Raw genomic sequence first — 16,632 nt, 5'->3', positions numbered from 1 at the left:
GCCTCTGAACACCAACATTTAAGAGCTAATGCAACTTGACTAGGGCAGTGACAGACAGGATAAGTCACTGAGCACACTGAATAAATGCAAAGACCAGCTGAAGAGAAATTGCCAAGGTCAGAGCCTGGGAGTAAGTCAGCCTGATGCTCCTCTAGAACAGAAGCCAGTCCTCCCTTCTGCTCCCAGGCTTTCAACAGAAACTGATGCACTGCAGGCAGTCAGGGTAAGCCCGCCAGCTTTAATAACAATCATGAAAACTGTTAAGTAAATGTCTCAAGCACTAGAAGCAATTGAATGGCTTAACAGTAAGGAGTTCTCAGAGAAAGGCTCATCCCAGAAAGCACAGTGCCTCTTGCCACATCCCAGAACAAATGCACTGAGAAAGAGAGGCTGCAACAGACTGAATTAATCCTTGCAGCCCCTAGCTCAGCCACACAGAGAGAAAGGCACCTGCATCTTTCTGACTGAAGCCCAAGTGACATCCAGGGGCTGGAGGTGGGTGGGTCAAAATGGTAGGAGAATCGGGGGTGAAAAGGGAATCAGTGCCATTTAATTCAGGCTCATAGTTGATGATGTGCCAGACAACACAGTCTCAGTGCACTAAATTTTAGGGTTGGATATTGAATACTTTCATGGGTATCACAGCTATACCGTGGAAGTAGAAGTGGTAGACAGGTTTATTCATTGTAGCTATTAGGATCCTTTCCCATCTAAATGTTCCGAGTTATTTTTTTTAAACTCAAGATCCTTTCTCCTGCTATCATTTTCCCCCTTCTTTCCCTGCTTTTAGATGCCAAAGCCCAATGTGGATTTTACAGTCTTCCAGTATTTCATACCCACCATGCCTAGCCAAGTATAAGATTAGGAAGTCTGGGCTATTATAAAATGTCTTACAGTTTAAAAAGTGCAGCAAATAATTTTTTTTAAAATTAATTGTTTATTTATTTGTTTTAAAGCAAACAATTAACAAAAAAAAATCCAGGGTTGGTATTATAATACAGAAGATGGCTTCTTTGTTCATGAATACAGTATTGTACTTTGTCTTACTGCTTCTTCCCTCCCTTCTTTCCCCCCTCTTTTCTTTCCCCCCTCCCTTTTCTTTCCCCTTTTCTCTCCTACTGCCTATAGGGCAAGTTAGATTTCTATACCTAACTGATTATGTTTTGCCCTTCTTGAGCCAAATCTGATGAGAGTAAGGTTCAAACAATGCTCCCCCACTCCCTTCTTTCCCTCTGCTGTAATAGGATTTTGTGTCTTTTCCTGTAACGTAATTTACCCTTGTCTGCCTCCTCCTTTCTCAGTACATTTTCTAAGATCAGATTGATCCATTTATTTGGATCCATTTAACTCACTTGATTAGATTTGTTTTTTTTATCATCACATCAAAGTCAACTAATATCCACCCTCTTTATGTATACTCCTTTAACAAGGTGTAATAACAATACAGTTCTCAAGGGTTGCAAGTCTCATATTCCCTTGTAGGGGTTTAAACAGCCCCCCAACTTATTAACAACATATTGTATCCTTCTGTCCCATTTACCTTTTTAAGTCCTTCTTGAGTCCTGTACTTGAAGATCAAATTTTTTGTTGAGCTCTGGTCTTTTTATCAGGAAGTTTGGAAGTCTCCTATTTCATTGAATATCCACCTCCTCCCTTGAAAAATGATGCTCATTTTTGCTGGGTAATTGACCCTTGGCTGCATTCCAAGCTCCTTTTTCTTATGGAATATCATGTTCTATACCCTGCAGTCTTTTAATGTAGAAGCTGCAAGGTCCTGTGTAATCCTGACTGTGGTTCCATGATATTTAAATTGTTTCTTTCTGGCTGCTTGCAGCACCTTCTCTTTCATCTGGTAATTTTGGAATTTTGCTATTATATTCCTTGGTTGTCAATTTGGATCTCTTTCAGGTGGTGATGGTGGATTCTTTCTATGGTTATTTTCCCTTCTGGTTCTAGGACTTCAGGCAGTTTTCCTTTATGATTTCCTGAAAGATACTGTCCAGGCTCTTTTTTTCATCATGATTTTCAGGTAGTCCAATAATTTTTAAATTGTCTCTCCTGAGTCGATTTCCAGGTCGGTTGTTTTACTGATGAGGTATTTTACATTTTCATCTATTTTTTCATTTTTTTGTTTCTGTTTGACTGATTCTTGCTCTCTCATAGAGACATTAGTTTCATTTGTCCAATTCTAGTTTTTAACAGATTGTTTTCTTCTGTTAGTTTTTGTACTTCCTTCTTCAACTGGCCAATTGTGTTTTTAGGGACTTGTTTTCTTCAGGTATTTTTTTTCCAATTGGCCAATTGTATTTTTGAAGGACTCTTCTACCTCTCTCATTTGACTATTAAAATCCTTCTTGAGCTCTTCTAAGAAGGCTTTTTGGGCTTCAGACAGTTCATATTCCCTTTTGTTGTTGCAGATGTGGGTTTGTTGACAATGTTGTCCTCTTCAGAATTTCTGTCGATCTTCACTCTTCTCATAATATGAATCTATGGTAGTTTCTTTTTACTCATGGTGTTTCTTTATTCCCTGGCCTTTAAAGAGATTGAGCTCTCCTCTGGGGCACAGAGGTACTGACCCAAGCTTCTTGTGTTGGGAGCCTAGGTCTTGGTCACTGGCTTTGTGTGCTGGGGCCTCTTATGCAATTGGAGGCTGTAGGTTTCTGGCAGCTTACCTCATGTTGGGCTGGAATCAGCAAGGCTGGAACTTTCAGGCAATTCTAGGTTGCCTGCTTTTCCTTTCCTTTAGCTTTCTTCAGCTCCTTTTAGAGTGCTGCAGGGTGTTTATCTGCCTGGGGCCCCCTGCAGTGTTGTCTCCCTCTTTTCTGCTAATGCACTGGGAGATTCCTTTATGGTGGAGTGCCGAGGCACCTGGTGGTTTTCTGAGCTGGTTTCCACCGGTTTTCCCCGCCCTCACTGAGGCACTGGGAGGTCCAGGTGTTGGTGTTTGCCTGCTTTACCACCTGGGCTTCAGGATTTCTTCACAATTGGAGGCTGCAGGGCTCCAACAGCTCACCTGGTGTTGGGTTGGAATCAGCAAGGCTGGGGCTTTAGGAAGCCTTTAGCTTGTTTTCTTCATCTCCTTTCAGATGAACACCCCTGGGTACTTATCCACCTTGGGCCCCTTGTAGTTCTGCCTCCCTTATTTTTGCTGAGGCACTGGGAGACCTGTTTGCTAGGCTGCTGCACTGCTGCTCCCTGTTTTTCTTCTAGATCAGGTGTTCCAGGTTTTTTTTTTTTCTGGGGTGATATTTTCTGGGTTTTCAGAGGTTAATAGGGGAGAGTGAGAACAACTATTTCACTCTGCCATCTTGGCTCCAAGAAGTGGATTACAGTATTGTACTTTGGAAGGAAGGGATCAAGGAATTGTTATATGTAGAGATATTACCTGGAATTGGTATAGCATGAGCCCTATTATTAGATTAGCTAGGTCATCACCTAACAAGGCTTTGAAGGAATGAGATAAAGAACAGGTAAATTTTGGGGTAGCTAGGTGATACAGTAGATAGAGCACTGGCCCTGGACTCAGAAACACCTGAGTTCAAATCCAGCTTCAGACACAAAACACTCACTAGCTGTGTGATCCTGGGCAAGTCACTTAACCCCATTGCCTAGCCAAAAAAACAAACCAAAAAAAACAGGTAAATTTTGATGGCTATACAATCACTAAATTTGGAAAATATTGACCATAAAGAAAGAAGAAAGAGCATTGCCACACACACCTATCTTCAGAAAGAAGCTGCCTCATCTTTGTAGTTTTTTAACTCATTGCCAACTTCTGCCATTTGCTCACAATTCCTTGGGAATCTAGTTGAAAATCACTGAGGGTAGGATAAACTATGAAATTTTTAAAGGTAAATTTTTTTTCCTGTGAATTTGCTTTGCATAACTTGAAGGTTATAGGATCATATATCTAGAGCTGGAAGAGTCTTCAAAAGACATCTAATCCAAACCCTTCATTTTACAGTTATAGAAACAGAGGCCCAGTAGATAAAGTCGATTAACAGCAAATATTTATTAAGTGAATTTTGCAAATCAAGATCAAGATAAAACAAGGACAAGAGCTGGGATTTGAACCCAGGTCCTCTGAGTACAGAGTCAATATTCCCTACCTTCTTCCACACTGCTTCCTCAGCTGCTATATAACTCATTTGGGGAAGAGGGTTTCCTCTCTTTTCCCCCAACTATTTCCTATAAGGAAACATGGCATAATCCCCAGAGAGCCAGGTAAGCCTCCAGTGCTGTAGGCAATTCTCCAAGACTATATGTTACTGACCTACATTGTTGGTAGGAGTCACCTGAGAGTTTCTTATATCAGTGAAATTGAAGGTAGTTCTTATCACTACAATTCACTGTGCCAGAAGGAACATTTCTAACTATAAAAATGGTAATAAACTATAAGGCAAGCCTTAGATGCCTAATCAGCAATGAAAAGTGAGGTACATTTCTGCCCTCACAATAGTGACACTGTAGGAAAATGGTAGAATTTTAAAATGAACTACTGCCACTTGTCATTTTGCCTGCTTTGAAGCCATTTTACCCTTTCCACATTTGATCTCTGGCAAATACTATTTATAATTAAAAAAAAATAGATTTCCATTTTTTTCCTAGATATGCCAGCTAAGAATTATGGTGGCAATCAGGGTTAAGTGACTTGCCCAGGGTCACACAGCTAGTAAGTGTCAAGCATCTGAGGTCAGATTTGAACTCAGAGCCTCCTGACTCCAAGGCCAGAGCTTTATCTACCTTGCCACCTAGCCGCCCCTAGTTTTTTTCTTTTTTCCTTTTTTTTAATACTGAGTTAGAGGTATGTTGTGGTTGTAGTTGTGGTTGTTTGTCCTTCATTCTAGAAGAGGACCATGACGTCAAGAAGATGATGTCATGACTTGCAAGTGAATTGGATTCAAATAAGGGAGGCCTGTGCAAGGTCACTAGCCTCAAGTTTTCCTCTGGAGCCATCTGGGTCCAGTGGCAAGATATAGATCAGGACAACTGGAGGTGGCCCCAGTGCAGTAGGAGACATTGGCCTTTTTAAGTTAAGGTCTCTCCCAGTTCTCACCTTGACTGAGACAATGTTCATTCAGTGATTAAGGGTGGTTAAAAAATGAGCCAAGGAGCAACCCCTTTTATATCGAATAATAAAAACAATCAATCTGGGAGGGGAAAACTCCCAGGGTTTCTGGACAAAAAAAGAAAAAAAAATTAGTATTTACTTTCACTCTGAACAATCAGGGCCCAAACAATGACCAATAAGTGGTGCTTGGACTGGGACCTATTGCTGACCAATCAATGAGAGCCAGAGTGAATTGGGTTTAAGGCATGGTCTTTAAGAAAGAAATCCAGCCAGTAATCCCCAAGATATCTTGCTATGTTTCACCTATCAAAATTTGCATGCCTTTGAACAGAGCACTCACAGGTAAGGGCATGATACTCCACATGGGCAGAAGAAGGGGAAGGAGGGAAAAGAGAAGGAGAGGAGAAGAGAGAGCTGAGTTGCCCAAGTGGAGTGGGCCAGTTGGGTCCCCAGTGGGGTAGCTCAGACTATTCACAGATTGTTGTTTGTCCTTCATTCCCAAGGAGGAGCATGACATCAGGAAGATGATGCCACTTGCAAGTGAATTGGATTTAAATGAGAGAGGGCTGTGTAAGGTCACCAGCCTCACTTTCTCCTTCAGAGCCATCTGGGTCTAGCAGCAAGATATAGATCAGGGTTACTGGAGATGGCCCGCTGACTTAGAGAAGAGAGGTAAAAAGTAATAATATAAGTAGGCTTACAAAGTTATTTAAACCCATATATCAAACATTATTTTATGCCAGGTGTTTCCAAACTTTTTATTCTACTGTACTACTTGACTTGCAGTAAACCTTCCCATACCCCCTACTCAATATCAAAGGAAATAGGTTCTAGAGTTTACCATTCATCATAAGAAATACAGTAAAACATTAATTTTTCATAAGGACAGTTTGAGATATATGTATATATAATACTATATAAATACATAAACACACACATCTATATGCAAGCATATGTATTTGCTCACATTTGGAATATTTCAATAGGACAATGTAATTATTTAATAAATATTACCAATGGTCCCTTGACAAGCTTTCTTATACACTCTTGTCTATGTAGTAGTTAGTTCTATTTCTCTCAGGTGACCATGGTTATGGGGGAAGGGTTCAGCTTTGCCAGAACTTCATGAAAGCACTATAACTATTTTAAAAGTTTGCTCTTTAATTATCCCCTTATGTAATGCCTCCACTATAATTTGTAAATGATTTGATGCTTTCTATCTTCTTTTGTCTTGTACACTAAATTTGTTTTAAAAAAGAGTATTGTTTCTTGAGCTGTATATAGAATGTCATTTGTGATTTCTTTTTGCTTCTTTGATTTTTCATTCTCCTCCTTTTGGCTTATTAAAAAAAATCTCTTATCTTCTTGAGAATTTTCATTTCGGTTTGAGGATGTCATCTGTTTGTGTCCCATATGACCTAAACCTCTACCTCGGCCTTCTAAGCTCTCATTTTACTGGAACTGATTTATTACCAGTTTGTTTTTTTTTAAAAAAACTACATATTTTCTTACTGTTATTTTAAAATATTTTTCAACTTCTGTATTCACAGAGTCGGATTTCTCTCTTTTGAACCTGGGACTACTTTATTTGTTTACCTCTCTGAATGAAAAGAGGATGCAAATCTCTATGCCCCTGGGATGCTTTCCTTCATCTGGGATTTGTCAGACTAGAGAGAACTAGTGGAAAACAATTAGGAAATGTTATAGTGACAGGGTGAAGGGGAAAGAATGTTGGATTGGGCCTCAGGAGAAAAAAATGGATTCTGGTTCTTGACTAGATATAGTCCTTAGACAAATTACTGCATCTATTTGAGCAAAACAAAGAGGTAAAAATTGATCATTTTTCTTGATTTTGGTCCTAAAATTCTGATCTATTTTAATGCCTTCAGCAAGTTATCAAAAATGACTATCAGATGAGGAGTAGCATAAAAGATATCATAAAGGGCAGGTAGAATAGAAAAAGGAGGTGGGCAAGCCATGTATCAGAGGTATTAGATTAGGGGCTCTTAAACTAGGATCCATACATACTTAAAATATCTCTTTGATAACTATATTTTACTATGATAAGTGTCCTTTATAATCCTATTTATTTTGTGCATTTGAAAACATTATTCTGAGGGGTCCATGGGGTGTAACAGACTGCTAAAGAGATCTATGACTCAAAAATATTTTTAAAAAGCTTAGCATAGACACATATCCTACTCTGAGTACTACATTGGTCCATACAACATATTAAGTGGAACATTAGAATATTTCCAGTGATGGATTCTTTATGGAACATCTTCAGAATATGAATGAGAAATGGAAAGGGTGGGAAAAATATGGAAGGGTTATAATTTGTACAGGTGGACAGAATACTCATACTTCTGAGATCATTTATCAAAGACTTTTCCCCTTCACTAGATCAGACAGACTACAATAGTTAGATTGTTCTACTCAGCAGTAGCAGTAGCTAACCTGTTTAGGTAGTGTTTGCTTTCCCACCCCAATCCATGTATAAACGGAGTAGGAAAATTCAAACATATTGTGGTTTGGGGATGAAGTTTCCCTATAATTATATGAGCATTTAAAATTCTGTACTTTGGAATCTTAGGAGAAATGTAGTTTCTAAACACAGAAAATATATAATTTTCCCCTAAAATTTTATTAGTTAGGTTTACTCTCAAGAAAGTATGAAAAAGAGAGAAAATGAATCAGGACCCCAAACAGACCTTTTCTCATTATGAACAAATGGATAATAATTTCCTTTGGGATGGAGTACAGAATAGAAACTGGTCTAGGCAATAGAAAATGTCAGAAAAATTTTACACTGCATGTAAAATAATCTAGATCAATTAAAATCAACAAATACTTATTAATTTCTTAAATATCGACTGTTTCAAGAAATTGTTCTCAGAACATAGAGACAAAAACATTCCTTGCTTTCTAGGAGTTTACATTCTACTGGGGGATAGAACATTCAGACAGATCAATTTATAAATATGATTATTTGAGAAGGGAGTGAGCACTAATAGATAGCCAAGAAAGGCTTCCTGTAACAGATAGCATATGATTTGAATTCAAAAGAGAGGTATCAATATGAAAAGTCTATGAGAAACCAGGTTTCAGCAGTGAGGAGGGTATTGCTTCTCCAAAATATACATAATTTCTTACCTCTAAATGAAAGTGGATAACAGGAAACCACAAATAATTAGAAGTACATAGAGAGAAGATTCTAGTTTTTAAGATATTGTTGAAAGTTTCTTAGAGGCTCAGCTACTTTTGTAACCTTGATGGAAAAGAGGGACACCTTTGTTGGTGAAACTCATTTATTTTGACAGGTTACATTAAAAAATGGTATAGTGAGAGAGGAAGGGGCCAGCCACCTAGCTGGTAGATTAACCAAAATGACCCTAGGGATCAATGGAATAAAAGATGTTTCTGACAGAATGCCCACATAAACAAGTAACTTCAATTTTCTATAAAGATGGAGGACATAAGAAAATTGGAGACAGAGAGAGAGAGAGAGAAGAAGAAGAAGAAGAAGAAGAAGAAGAAGAAGAAGAAGAGAGGAAGAGAGACAAAAAGAGAGAGAGAGAGAGAGAAAGAGAGAGAGAGAGAGAGAGAAGAGAGAGAGAGAGAGAATTGAAATCTCCCCTCCCCAAAACAAAACGAAACAAAAAACCCCAAAACTTCATGAAAGTAATTTCTATGTGTTCCTTGTGGCTGCTTTTAGAAATACAATGGGGTAGAGAAACCCTCAAATGTATTATGGTTGTTCTGTCATATGAAGTTAATAAATAATCTGTGTTTTTGGTGTTTTTTTAATTTTAAAATAACTGTGTGATACAAACACTATAAAGGAAACAAAAGAAGGAAAACAAAAATGTGAATTCTCGTTAGGTTATAATTCTGCCTTATTAAACTAATTTCCCAGTGGATCAAGAAAATATCCTTAATTTTACAAAGTTTTACTTTCTTCAATAAAATGGCCAGTAGTATGGCAATGTTCCTGTTATACGAAAAAGCACTGACCCTGACAGAAATGAATTTAAAAAATAGGTAATGTCAACATTGATCTAATCACCATTTTGTGAAGTTGACAGCAGCTTAGTTCATTGTATATGTCAAGGTAAAAATAGGAAATTTAAATGCAATGTGCCCAGAACAGAAACCAACAATGCCTCCTGTCAGAGTGTATGAAATTAGCCCTTGAAGGTCACTGAAATCGAATGTTAACTGACAAGAGTAAATTCTACAGTTTTTATGTACAAAACTAGCCATTATTATCTAAATGATTGATAAATCAAATTAGCAATGTTGTGGGCATGCCCTACTTAGTACAGTCTTCTGTTCTTTAGCTCTTCTTTGTAGATGGGTCTGAATATCCCTGACTGCCTTTGCTTATTCATTTAATAGGCAGCCACTTACATAGACAGGATAGGATTTTTAGGGGTCTGAAAAAATGCTCCAGCCCTCAAATTTCTCTCCTATAATGCTAAAATTTCACACCTAAAAATTTGTTCCTTAAAGACTTTTCAGTTTTTGGAAGTTAGTTCAGGGAGAGGCAGCAACCTAAGGTTTTTTTTTTTTCAGCTAACACTTTCAATTCAGAAGAGATTAGCTTATAGTTAGTCAAGAGAAAAATAAGTGTGTCTGTGTGTGTGTGTGTGTGTGTGTGTGTGTGTGTGTGTGTGTGTGTGTTTTAGGTGTGTGTTTTTGAGGTGGAGATTATGTGACTGAATCTGGAATGAAGATAGAGACTGCTATAAGGAAGGAAAGGTGCCATGACATCAAAATTCAATTACTTTTAGTTCACTAGGATCTACCCTTTGACTTCCTTGGGCATAATCAACAGAAAGAGGCCTTTATTCACATGGTTTTTGGCCTACTGAAAGTCAAGAAGAAGTTTCAGAGTGTGTATGAAAAGTCACCCACCATGATCATCTTCCTGGATTTCCTGTGTTTCTATGGGAGCTTTTACCTAAGTTTCTTAGTATACTTATAGCCAAATGAGTGAAAATGATACTTATAGAATGTCACAGACAAATGAGAACTTAGAGATCAGCTAATTCAATCCATTTTAAAGTTCAGAAAGCTGAGTTATTAGCATGAAAAAATAATTATGTAGCAATCCCCAAAATATATGTCCTTGATGATAGACAAATATTTAGATATATAAACTTCAAATTGTCCTTTGAATTTGGCTATGGTAAAGAATACACACAGATGAATGGGAATATGAAAATAATGTTTTGCAAAGGAAACATATTACCTTTTTTGGAGTTATACAAATATGCATAATAGAGAAAAAGGACTAGATTAGCAATTCATCCTGAATAAGGAACTCCTGGATGAGGAAATTCTATGTGCAAATGAAGGGTGGTACTTTATCTGCAATTTATAGCCTTAGAGAGTTGTCTAGTGTTCATTTAAGTGACTTGCTCAGGGTCACAGAACCACTATGTCAGAGGTAGGAAAGGAGCTGAGGTCTTTCTGGCACCTAGGCCAGCTCTCTATTATTCTATAGTACCTCTTAGACAACAACCTTATTTTATAGATGAGGAAGATGAGGTCCAGAGACAGAATCTGAGTTGCCTAAGATGACATAGTCAGCTAGCTAGTGGCATAGCAAGCATGGGAATTTAGGTTTTCTGATGCCTAGTCCAATGCTCAAATCTAACTTACTGCCAGGAACTTATAGTATCTTCAGTCTAGGGAATCATAGAATATTTAAAAATATTAGTATTCTATTTATCCAAATTTATTGGAAATGCATCAAAATTCTAACAATTAGCCAATTTACTATAAGATTATTTCAGGAACAGTTGTCTTTGAATACTCTTGAAAAACTAGAAATTTACTGTGGTAGAGATCTCAAATGAGCAGACCGAGCTTGTACAAGGGCATAAAGACTTGTACTGAAAGGCGACATGCAAAGAAATGAGTATTGAAAACATGACAGTCCTGGAGGACAGAAGAAGGATTCTAACTGAAAGTCTGTTGTACTTGATGATATTTGTTCCCTCTGCCTGGGGCCGAAGAATTTTGCTGCTGATATGCTCAGTGAAAAAGACAACAATAATCCTTTAAGGATTTTTCATTTGTAAAATGAGACTTGAGCTTACCAGTTGTTTCCTATCAAAATTGGGCTCATATAAGAAATGCATGTTGTGGAAATCATCTAATTCTAAATGTGGTTCAAATTATTATCGTATCCTTTTCTTTTTTCTTTCCTTTTCAGTAGAGTATTTTGTATCATCCCTAATCATGCAGAAGTAATGATTGAAAAAGAATCAGTAGTTCAGGTGTATCAAAGAGCAAGGAATAGACTCATGGTGGGTGGAAGGCATCTGTAGCACAGACATAATAATTAATGGGCAAAAAGTGGACCAAGAAGCATAGAAAAGCTATAGCAAGGTGTTGGCTTGTGCTTGCTTTATTATGCATTTTTATTTTTTATGCAACATTCATTTCAAAATCTATGATAATACCCCAACCTTTTCTATGAAAAAAAAACCCATTAAGTCCAATCATCAAGTATAATGGCTATCACTAAAAATGTGGAATATTCCTCAACAATAGGCTTTCCTGAGAGAAAGGTAATGAGTTCCAACATTAGTCATCTGGAACCACTATCTGGAACCACTTGAATCTGATCTGAATTCTGTTGGTTTTTAGTGATTTCTTTAATTATATTATATTTTTTTCTAGTTTCTTTTCTCTTTACTATATTTGGTTTTTTTTTTCATATTTTCTGAATTTCTTATACTTATGGTTCTTCAACTTACGGTGTGGTAATGTTGCATTGTGTTCATGTAGCAGAATTTGTATAATCATTATTCAATTAATCAGCATCCTCATTTGTTTCTTTTTTTCCCTACTACAAGGAATGAACTTATGAATATTTTGGTATTTATGGGAGCCTCTTTTCTGTGACTGATTTTCTTGGGCTGCCTTCCTGGTAGATAACATTAGCAGTTTAATTATGTTTTATAAAATGACTCTAAAATAGATTCCCAGAACTGTTGGATCAATGCACAGTTCTACCAAAAGTCTATTAGTGTGCCTTTCCCCCCATATTCCTTCCAATATTGACTATATTTATCTTTTATCATCTTTGCCAATTTGATGAGTATACATTGAAATCTCAGAATTGTTTTGATTTGAACATTTCTGATTATGTACATTTTAGTATATCCCATTTGTTGGAGATTTCATTCTCCATAAAAATGAGCAATCAATGTAAATACATTAAACCATCAGGAATGAGGTTAGTGCTTTTGTTCACGCACGGCAAGATTCAAGAGTATGAAACCTAAGCAAAAAAAAAGGTGAAAAAACCCACAATTTCTCTTTTCTCATAACTATTATTATATAATTTATTTTCCTACACTACTTTGGAAGCAACATTATAAACTTGGTTTTATTAGCTCTTTGTGGATAGGTCTGGTATCTTATTTTTCTATTATATAACTTCATTCCCACAGCACCTCAGCAATCTCAGCATAGGTGCTGAGAGTAAGATGGTCAACTGTACTTTTATGTTGATTGATCAATAGATATATAGAATATGGTGGTAGCATTTATGCAGGTAACAGAGGGGTTTCTTCTGACTCCCCAGTTTGGCAATTTGGGTTATTTGGGGACTACATATCCAAATATTGGAAAAATAGAATGTTTTTTCTCCCACTTGTTTAGGAAGAAAATAACTATAGTAAAGAATAACCTCCCAGAGCCAGAAACTAAACCATTCATTTGAGAAGGGATAGTGGTTGTCATAGGGCAAAGAACAATTTGCCCCTGATCAGGTTGTGCCATGGAGAAGACAGTCCATCTCCTGTAGAGTGTAACCATGACTTTTGTTAGATAACTTATGGTACCTAACAATAACCCTTTGAAGAACTCAGTGAAGCATGATGATGAAGGAAGGCAGGGATTAGGAATGGGGCATCACCGTGACAAAGCCCTGGGGATAGTGTGAATCAGAGGACCAAAAACAGGGGAATGTACTTCACCTGATACTGGTGCCATGGGGCAAAACACTGATTACCCCTTGCTACTTGCAGCTCTATGTCTTTGCACTACTTTGTGTTTGCTGTATATGAGGGTACATGAATTTAATATTTAAGAACTTAGGGGAACCAAGGTTTGCTGCTATAGTCTTCTTTTCCCAACACTTACAAGTTGTCTCCCCATGTAAAATATAATAAGAATCAAAGCAAAAATCTCTAAATCAAGGAAAAACAAAACCAAAAACAAACCAAAAGGAAATAACCATCACCTTCACAATAAATGATTCAACTAATCAAGTCAAAAGTGAGGTGTTGAGTTCTATCTTTTTTATTTTTAATTTTACTTTCGTGTTATAAAATCATAGTCTTCAATTCTGAGGAAGGATAAGAAAAGCAGCTTAACATGGCCAATTTAAACATTGTGTAAAGGAATAAATTCCAAGCAAATTGTTCTCATGGTATAGAAGAGTCTAAAAAAAAAAAAGGTATGCCAACTATAGACTTGAGGAAGTCAGCTTGAAAGAACTACAGAAAGTATAAGTGAGCCCATGAAACAATAGGAAAAAACCCTGGATTTGGAATCATATGGTCTCTGGATTTGAATCTCAGATCTGTCATCTTACTTGTGGGACCTTGTGCAAATCATGTGCCAACTCTACTGGCTTTTGTTTACTCATCTACAAAATAAGGGGATTGGACTAGATCGGCAACATCAAACTCAGAAATGGCATGACATTATTTATGTGGTATTAGTATTTTTATTTTGCTAAATATTTACCAATTACATTTAAACTGGTTCCCCAGTATTAATGTATTAGAGAGCTTTGCAGAGGCCAGACTTCAGACTAAACCTCTGGATTAGGTTACTCTTGAAGCCCCATGAACTCTAAACATATGACCATATGCATTCAGAAAAAAAAATAAAGACAGAGGAAATTGCTGTAAGGGCAGATTGAGCTACAAGGAGATGTAGAGAGATTTTGTTGGAGTTAAGGAACCAAGTAGGTACTGGAAATGGATGAGAAAGTAGACTAGAAGAGGCAGAGAAGGTTATACTAGTGGAGATCTCACTTTTTTCTTTCACTCATCTCCTTTTCCCACTTCTCTCCTCCTCCTCTTTCCTTTTTCTTCTTCCTCCTCTTCCTCCTCCATTTCCTCCTCCACTTCCTCCTCCTTCTTCTCTTCCTCCTTCTCCTCTTCCTCCTTCTCCTCTTCCTCCTTCTCCTCTTCTTCTAATTTCTTCTCTTCCTTTTTGGGGCCTAGAATGTAGGCTTTTAGTGTTCATGACTGATAACGTCTGGCAAAAATATTTCTTGGCCTTAGAAGTTATTTTAATCTCCACTTTGGCCTTGACTCTGCATTAAGAAATTCTCTGATCCTCCTCACCCACAGGTACACTTTATCTATAGCAAATAGCTCTTCTTATTTTCTTTACTCTTGTTTCTTTTTTTCCCTAGCATTTTACACATTGTAACTGTTGCTCCTTCAGGAAATTGAAATTAAGAGTTTTCCCTATAGAATAACAATCTCTCCAATGCCTTTAGACTCTTGATACTAAGGAGAAAATTAGCTTGTGAAAGTGTTTACTTTCAATTTTTAACACTATAGGGATAAACTATTCTTAGTCTCACGTAGGTCATAGGAATATTTCTTAAGAATCTGTGACAAACTCTATCTCTTTCAAATAGTGTCCAAGAATGTTCTAAACAGTAAGGGCAAATAATGATATGGCCTCTATTCTACTTTTTCATGCCCAAACTGTTGAAGAACCTAGCCTAGTGATAGCCCAAAATAATAGGCATACAGAATTTTAATTTGTATGGCTCTTCAAGAACTACCAAGGCAGGAACATAATACTGAATGGTTTTGCTTTGATAAGATGAAAAACCAAGCCAACTTACTTAAAATTTCATCTATATGAGTATAGCTATTTCAAATCTGAAACTTGGACCACTGAAGTCAGCTACCCTTTGGCTAGTATGCACACTATTTTTTTCTTCTATGCAAAAAAAGGACGCTGACCTTCTCTGGATGCCTGCTATTTCCAGTTTTAGTTCGTATACTGCCAAAGCAAATATGATTTTACACACAATTGGACCAAGATCACTGCAGGTGGAATAAATTATATTCAAATAGTTTCTTACTCTTTTCTTCAGTTAAAAAATATCCTGGCACATTTTTTCTTCACCTTGTAAAGCCAAGTCAGTAAGACAAAGTCAAAATGGGTCCTTTGGGGATGCTAAGAATAATCTTCTAAAGTTGTGTTTAGATTCTAAAACTACCCTTGTACTTTGAACCGTTTATAGAGTTTGGAAATTTTTGGAAGGCAAAGTTTCCCCTTCTTTTTATCTGTAATAGTTCTTCAAATTACATTCTTATGCATCCACTGAGAGATCAAGTAACTTGCATAGTGTCATATAGCCAATATGTATCAGAGGCAGGATTTGAACCTAGATCTTACTGACTCTGAGACTAGTTTTCTATCTATCATGACTTATTTCCCCTCATAGTCTGATAAGGTGCTGAAGTAACTAGATTTATAATAGTCCTAGTGTATGTAATATGTTAAATGTTTCATTTAATAAATATATCTCTATATGTAAACTCCGTAGCCCTTTTTCTTTTTTACAACCCAACATCTCAGGCCTAATTTGGTGGAATGCATTCATTTGCCCCATTATATCACTCATCTGTTCACTGGAAACAGAAATTCTCTCATCGTGTCCTACTGAACCAAATAAGAATGTATTGTCTTAGAATGAGGAGAATAGCTGCTAGAAGAGCCTGTGAATAACCATCACCACTAAACATTTTAGCTCACCTGACAGTGAGCTGGTTAAAGGAATCCACTGGGAATGCTGAGCTTCATAGGTTACATAAACAGAAGCTTATTTATTCAGTTCTTTTATGTAATGGGATCATCTGCTAAAGGACTCAGGTAGCTTGGGTTCCAGCTGGTGTTTCCATTACAAAACTTTATTTCCCTAAGGAGTCACGATTTGGAGGTAAATATCCCCTTGGCCCATGGCTGAGTACACAGGATACCAATACTGAGGAAGGCTTAATTCAATATATTTCACACAGTTAGGGAACAAATTGTTTAAGCAACTTGTAACTTACTGGAATTCAAAACAAAACCCTGCATATTTCCCCTCTATGCTATTGCTAAACAGAAATGCAAAATGGTTGAAGGTGTTCACGGCTGTCAAAGAGCACATCTTGTAAAGAGTCCAAATGAATTAGAGATTCTTTATCAATGTAAAGAACTACAAGAAGCCTACTCTGACTGAATCATAGAGTGCATAAAGAGAATCAATGTGTAAGAAAGTTGGAAAGGTAGATTAGAATCAGATTGGAAAGAACTTTGCCAAATAGAGGTGTTTCTACTTAATTGTAGAGGTAAAGGGAGCCATCACACTTTATTGAAGAAAGTAGTGGCATGGTCATACCTCTGCTTTAGGAACAATGTTTTGGTATCTCTTTTTAGATGTTTTGAAAAGGAGAGAGACTGGAGGCAGGGGGATTAATTAGGAAGCTATTTCAAAGATGTAGGCAAGAAGTAATGAG

This window comes from Phascolarctos cinereus, unplaced genomic scaffold (assembly GCF_003287225.1).
Source record: "Phascolarctos cinereus isolate Bilbo 61053 unplaced genomic scaffold, phaCin_HiC Scaffold_7;HRSCAF=346, whole genome shotgun sequence".
NCBI lineage: Eukaryota > Metazoa > Chordata > Mammalia > Diprotodontia > Phascolarctidae > Phascolarctos > Phascolarctos cinereus.
The sequence above is the reverse complement of the archived record's forward strand: the minus strand, read 5'-3'. Positions refer to the sequence as shown.